This window comes from Oncorhynchus masou, chromosome 18 (assembly GCF_036934945.1).
Source record: "Oncorhynchus masou masou isolate Uvic2021 chromosome 18, UVic_Omas_1.1, whole genome shotgun sequence".
NCBI classification, from domain to species: Eukaryota; Metazoa; Chordata; class Actinopteri; order Salmoniformes; family Salmonidae; genus Oncorhynchus; species Oncorhynchus masou.
The window spans coordinates 39,966,969-39,974,363 of NC_088229.1; the positions used below are offsets into that span (position 1 = coordinate 39,966,969).

Below are 7,395 nucleotides of genomic sequence, written 5' to 3' on the forward strand. Positions count from 1 at the left end.
TAGTAGACGGTGTCGTCGAGTCCCGGAGAGGGAGTAGGCGTGACACACGTCTTGTTCTTCATTGTAATCAGAGGGGTAAAATGAATACTATTCACAGTCCCCGGGTCCAGAACAAATTCAAGGGAACATACAGTATTATACAGAGCCATGAGTGCATGTAACTCCCTTCCATCTAATATAGCGCAAGTGAACAACAAACCTGGTTTAAAACAAAAACAAATAAAGCAATACCTCTTCCCCATGTTCATGTTTTTAAATGTATGTAAATTGCCTAATGTCTTCTTCGTTATGTGTCGGCCCCCAGTAAGACTCGCTGTCGCATTTGGCGTTGTCTAATGGGAATCCTAATAAATAAAATAAAATCTCTTTCTAATCTCTCTCCCTCTTCTCCCAGGTGGCTAGTGCTCTTTCAGCCATGGTGATTCTAGCATCATGCAGTAGATTGGGGCTGTCTTTGAGGAGCTGCCAAAGGTACCATTCTATTGCCTGTTGGTCACTGAGGTGGTTCTGTGTGTGATTGTGATTGCTGGCTATCTTTCTGTCCACCAGGAAGTGTTGGCAGCCATCATCTATGTGAACCTGCGTGGCATGATGAAACAGTTCATGGATATGGTGAGAGAGAGAGAGGACAAGAGAAATAAAGAGAGCAAGAGAGAGAAAGAGGTAGGGAGAGGAATGGTAGAGCGGGATAGGGGTGAGATGACGGAGGAGAGTGGAGAAAGAGAAGAGAGGGGTCTTAGATTTGATTTCAAGTTCATATATTGTTTTTTCCTCACAGAGATGATAGGATCCCACACTCTTAGAAAAAAAACTAAAAGGGTACTTCGGATGTCCCTATATGAGAATCCATTGAAGAACCCTTCTTGGTTCAAGTTAGAACTTTTTGGGGTTCCATATAGAACCCTTTCCAAAAAGGGTTCTACCTGGAACCTTTTTTCTAAGAGCGCATAGTAGAAACAGAAGTCTCAGGGTTAGAGTGAGAGCGTGTGGTGAGGGAGGAAGATGTGTGTTAACTGGTGTTTGTTTTCCTCTGTCTGGCCCCTTCCCCCTCTTGCCTCGCTGGTGTGGATGGCCACTCTGATCCTGACCGTGCTCTTCAAACCTGGCCTATGCCTGGCATCCTCTATTGCCTTCTCGATGCTCATTGTCATCTTCAGGACCCAGCTGTGAGCACACAATCACTCACATGCCACACACGTATTCCCAACCACTATAAACCACAGCCCACATTAACTCTACTTTATCCCTGACAGACTCCACCTAAACATGAACCTCCAACACTACTCATTTCAATACACCCCCCCCCACACTCATCATTAAATCATTCACTCTTTATAGTTAGTTTAACAGATTTAAAAGGGACTCAACGTCTCATCTGCTCCTCTTACTGTGATAAATTACATGTTAAATCCCTATGTCTGTCTATTTGTCAGTTTCAGGCCAAAGTACTCCTCTTCTAGGGCAGGTCCCTGAGACTGACATTTACAGACCAGTGGAGGACTATAATCTGTAATGCGTCCATGGAGACAAGATAAATACGTAAATATACAATACATATTCAGTTACTCTCTAATCATACTGCCACTCAATCAATGGGAAATCTTTAACTTGTAGGTACCAGGGCTATGTCTGTGAAGGTGTTTCACTTACATTTTCGGCAGTATATCAGTTGTTAAGTGAACTTTAACTCCGGAGTGAAGTATCACCTAGGTACATATCTAGGATCAGCTTCCCCTCCCCCAATCGTACCATTAGTGGGGAAAATGCTAAATGGACCCAAAATCAGCATCTGATGTGTAATGACACAGCAACTCTGTGTGATGAATTATATCATCACATCTTTAACCAACTTGGCCTCAGAGCATTTCGTATTATTCTGTATGTAAATCTGAGACACTCCATTTAGTGTGATATGTTACGTTTCGTATGGGACAAGGACGCCCCGGCCGGCCAAACCCTCCACTAACTCGGAAGATGCTGGGCCATTTGTGCGTTGCCTCATGGGTTTCCCTTTCTTCGCGGCTGGCACGGGTCCTGAACCAGCATCTGTAGCAACTCAGTTTGTATTGCGATGTACTGTCTTAGACCGCTACGCCACTCGGGAGGCTCCATTTACAAACGTCTTTAATGCTTATTAACTGCCTTGCACAAAGTATCAAAATACTACACAGGACTCTTAAATAATTTCATTTAAATGTTAATTGTATTTTTTTGATCACCGAAACAAATAATGAAATGTTAATTATATAAAGCAGCCTGTGTAATCATCTGCCAGAGAGGAGCCCCAATCGGCCCGAGCCCCAAGTAATACATTTGGGCCAGATAACTCATACCGGAAGCAGTCTGAGCTCAATCCCCACATCCGAGCCACAAGTAATACAGCTGAAGGCGGCCCAGACTCGGGCCACATGACGTCGGCCGAGTCTGACTCTCAGCCGAGTGCCCCGACTCTCAGCTGGAATTGGCCCAGATCCACTGTGCTAGCTGGGAAGGGTTAGCCAACATGCCTAAGTTGTTGCAAAGTTGTTTATTAATTAGCTAAAATGCTAAAGTTGTCCTCAATGAGATTCAAACACCTTGGGGTTGCTAGACGTTTGCATTATATGGCCACCCATCCACCCCGACGAACCACCCTCCTTTCGTTTTTGCCTTAAGTAACGTTCTATCTTATGAAACCATACCAAACGTAACATATCATACTAATTTGAGTGTCCCAGACTTAAGTTTACTATGTTACGTACAGTCTATGAGACCAGTCCGCTTTATCAAGTCTGTTATAACAAAGGGTGCGTTTGTAAATTCACTTTGGAGTGTGCTTGTATATTCAGACAGTTGTCAGATTGTCCATTCGTAAATTCAGTGTTTCGCTCTCGGAGGGTTAAGAGTGCACACTGGACGTTCTGGCTGAGGAGTAGGGTTGATCCCAGCATTCTGACCACACAATGCAGTCAATCAGGTTAAAGGTTAAATAAGATAAATAAAAAAGCACCCAAGCTAACTGGCTAACGTTGGCTAGCTATTTCCAGACACAAATGAGAGAACACCCAACTCTGACCATTTTACTTGCCCTAGCAGAGCTGGTTAGGCTGTTTTCATGTTATCCAGAGCGTTGGTGACTAACTGTGCTGCTGGCAACAATTTAAACACGCTTTTTTTGCCGACGTTTACTGACACCGGCCATATTCAACGGGTGTTGAGCGTTCGTAAATTAATCTGTTATTCTGCACTCTGGCACACTCAGACGAGAGAGCTCTGAAATCGGAGGAGGAGTGCTCTGAAATCGGAGGAGGAGTGCTCTGAAATCGGAGGAGGAGTGCTCTGAAATCGGAGGAGGAGTGCTCTGAAATCGGAGGAGGAGTGCTCTGAAATCGGAGGAGGAGTGCTCTGAAATCGGAGGAGGAGTGCTCTGAAATCGGAGGAGGAGTGCTCTGAAATGCGGAGGAGGAGTGCTCTGAAATCGGAGGAGGAGTGCTCTGAAATCGGAGGAGGAGTGCTCTGAAATCGGAGGAGGAGTGCTCTGAAATCGGAGGAGGAGTGCTCTGAAATCAGAGGAGGAGTGCTCTGAAATCAGAGGAGGAGACAGCCAGAGCGAATTGCCAAATGCGCCCAAGAGCATTGCTATAAGGTACCATTCCTTCTCAGGTGAAGGAGATCCCCGGGGTAGTTATCTTCCGCTCCTCTGCCAGCCTCGGACAAGGTGAGGTCACAGGTCGAAGGTGACACAACGATGACACTACTCAATACGAGCCAAGAAGTCAGAACAACACCGCAATTACTATGCGCTACACAAGGAATTACTATGGATGACACAAGGAATTCATATGTACTACACCAGCTTACTTTGACAAACTGGCGAAACGCCTGACCTGTTATTCTTACATTTTGCTGTGTGCGCATCGAGAGGTTGAGAGGCATTGTTAAGATGTCATCCATTAGAATGTCCCACTCCCTTGCTATTGTGTCTGCAGCGTGGGATTGACATCACTAAGCTCATCTCCCGAAAGTAGAAAGCGGAGGCCGAGAGATTGAGGAAGGAAATGAAAGAGGCTAGGAAATCAAACGACAACAAAAAAGGAAAAAGAAGAACGCACAGGAACCGGAGGAGGAGTGACACTGAAAAGATAGGGAGAATACCAGTCTGTTTGTGTAGCTCCAGTGTAATCCACTAATAGGGTCTACGGTTAGGATAGTATTGGATTAATATGCAGGTAATGTGATGAGTGTCTTATGAATGATCCTGCCATGTGTTCTCCTGTCCAGAAGGGGGAGCCAGACAGTTCAGAGAAGGATGTGGTGAATGATCAAATCATGTCAAATCTAATGTTATTTGTCACATGTTTGGAAAATGTTATTGCGGGTGTAGTGAAATGCTTGTGATGCAATGTGAGGTGCTGTCTGCCTGTTGTCATAGCAGTAAGCAGGCAGAACAGGTTGAGTAAGATTACCTCTATCTCTCTCTTTTCTCTAATACATTCGCTCAGTTAAATTCAATGACGCTTTACTGCTATGACTGCAAAAATGCAATGTTCTCAAAACGAGACACATAATTCCATTTTTTGTTTGTTTGATGGAGCAGTCTCCCTCGCTCTGACCCCGACATTTGACCTCTCTCTGGTGCTGTTTCAGAGCCAAAGGGACTACGCCGATATCGGTGTGGAGGTGGTGGATGTCAGAGTGAGGTTTACATTTTCAATTTACTATTATCAAAAACCTTCATGCCGAACATGCAGCACCATAACAGCAATGCATTCCGTGGATGTGGAAAATAGCATTGTTTGTGTGTGTTTCCCATAACGTTTTTACAGCTATTTACTTTGATTATCTTATGTAATTAGGGAAATTGCTTATCATGACTGATTATACAGGCAAAATCACTAAAGGGGCCAATGTTTATCTAGGAATGTTGATTAACCATAATTATGAATGTTGAATCCCTTCTCTCACGCTTCCCCTCTTCCTTCCGCTATCCCCCTACATCTGTCCCGCTCCCTCTCTCCCTCTCGCACTCGCTCTCTAGCTGGTGTTATTGAGAAACTGGAAAGATGAGGATTCGTCAGTGAGAAAGTCACCAAAGTGTGTCTCTTCTCCTCAATCCACAAATGCTGTGCTTTACTGTCAGACAGACAGGGCCCAGATGGACAGTGATGACGAGGTGAAACACACACGAGCAAGACACGTGCACGCACACCGATGCACACACACTGATGCCCCCATTCTCATCGACAGGGCTGCAGTGGAGCAGGTTGAGAGCTTCAAGTTCCTTGGTGTCCACATCACCAACAAAGTAGAATTAGTCCAAAAACACCAAGACAGTCGTGAAGAGGGCACAACAAAGCCTATTCCCCCTCAGGAGACTGAAAAGATTTGGCATGGGTCCTCAAAAGGATCTACAGCTGCACCATCGAGAGCATCACCAACTGGTTGCATCACTGCCTGGTATGGCAACTGCTCGTCCTTCGACCGCAAGGCAGGTAGTGGGTGGTGACAGAGGGTAGTGCGAACGGTCCAGTACATCACTGGGGCCAAGCTTCCTGCCATCCAGGGACCTCTATACCAGTTGGTGTCAGAGGAAGGCCCTACAAATTGTCAAAGACTCCAGCCACCCAAGTCATCAACTGTTCTCTCTGCTACTGCACGGCAAGCGGTACCCGGAGCGCCAAGTTTAGGTCCGAGAGGCTTCTAAACAGCTACCCCCAATCCTTATGACTCCTGAACACCTAATCAAGTGGCTACACAGACTATTTGCATTGCCCACCGCTCCCCCTCTTTTACACCGCTGCTACTCTCTGTTGTTATCATCTATGCATAGTCACTTTAATAACTCTACCTACATGTAAATATTACCTCAACTAACCGGTGCCCCCGCACATTGACTCTGTACCGGTACCCCCCCTGTATATACTCTTGCTATTGTTATTTTACTGCTGCTCTTTAATTACTTGTTACTTTTATTTCTTATTCTTATCTGTATTTTGTAAACTGCATTGTTGGTTAGGGGCTCGTAAGCAAGCATTTCACTGTAAGGTTCACCTGTTCTATTCGGTGCATGTGACTAATCAAATTTGATTTGATATTTGATTTGAAGTACATGCATGCACTACAAGCCCACACACTCACAATTACTCACATTCTTTTACAGTTTATAACCTGTTTAGATTGTGCACATACACTGAGTGTACAAAACATTAGAAACACCTGGTTAAAGGTTAAATAAGGATTTTTAAGCCTTGAGACAATTGAGACATGGATTGTGTGTGTGCCCTTCAGAGAATGAAAGGGCAAGACACAATATACGTGTCTTTGAATGGGGTACAGTAGTAGTTGCCAGGCGCACCGGTTTGAGTGTGTCAAGAACTGCAACTCTGCATAGCTTTTCACGCTCAATAATTACCATCTGTATCAAGAATGGTCCACCACCCGAAGAACATCTGGCCGGCTTGAAATAACTGTGGGAAGCATTGGAGTCAACATGGGCCAGCATCCCTGTGGAACCCTTTCGACTCCTTGTAGAGTCCATTCCCTGACCAATTGAGGCTTGGGGAAAATGGGTTGTATACTCAATATTAGGAATGTTTTGTACACTCAGTGTATAGACATGGTTCTCTTACAAACATTGTGTTTTGTTGGGTTTAGGTTTTGGTTGCTGGCAGCTCTGTTTTAGTGTTCAGTTGCATGCATGGCTCTTTTGCAGCTCCACAGGATGATCCTACATGTTTATGGTAGTTGTTTTACGAGTGATCGGTCAGGTTATACTGATAAATGCTGAAAACCCTTACCTGAAACTGTCCAGTGGCTCTATTTGATCAAATCTAACACAATGGTAAGGTAGCGATATACAGTGCCTTGCAAAAGTATTCGGCCCCCTTGAACTTTGCGACCTTTTGCCACATTTCAGGCTTCAAACATAATGATATAAAACTGTATTTTTTTGTGAAGAATCAACAACAAGTGGGACACAATCATTAAGTGGAACGACATTTATTGGATATTTCAAACCTTTTGTAATGCTCCGGGTGTCGTGGGTGTGGAGTCAAATGCAGGAGACAGAGAGTTCAATGCTGTGCGTCTTTAATAGCACCAACGCACCACAGGGTGCTCACAATAGTTACGTTCCCAAACACAGGGAATCAAAATGTGCAACGAAAAATACACGACCAAGTACTAACACGTACCTGTACCACCTCGATTATTCTCCTCAGGACTTTAAAGGGCCCTACACACTGACCCAGCTTCCGGCAGGGGAAGCGGAGAGGTAGGTTTCGGGTCGAGAGCCAGACCCTGTCCCCGGTACAAACACGGGGCCTCACTGCGGTGGCGGTCAGCACTCCTCTTCTACCGTCCACTCGCTTGTCGTAGAGATTCCTGGACGGCCCTCCAGGTCTCCTTGGAGCGCTG

General features: G+C 45.1%; 1 long non-coding RNA gene across 1 annotated transcript; it reads left to right on the top strand.

Moving 5' to 3' along the window:
- The first annotated feature begins 1,028 nt into the window (after positions 1–1,028).
- Positions 1,029–7,175, top strand: LOC135504581 (uncharacterized). The gene is made up of 4 exons (XR_010450145.1): positions 1,029–1,166; positions 1,434–1,539; positions 4,627–4,674; positions 5,018–7,175. It is a non-coding gene; the product is annotated as an uncharacterized LOC135504581 (long non-coding RNA).
- Positions 7,176–7,395: the final 220 nt, after the last annotated feature.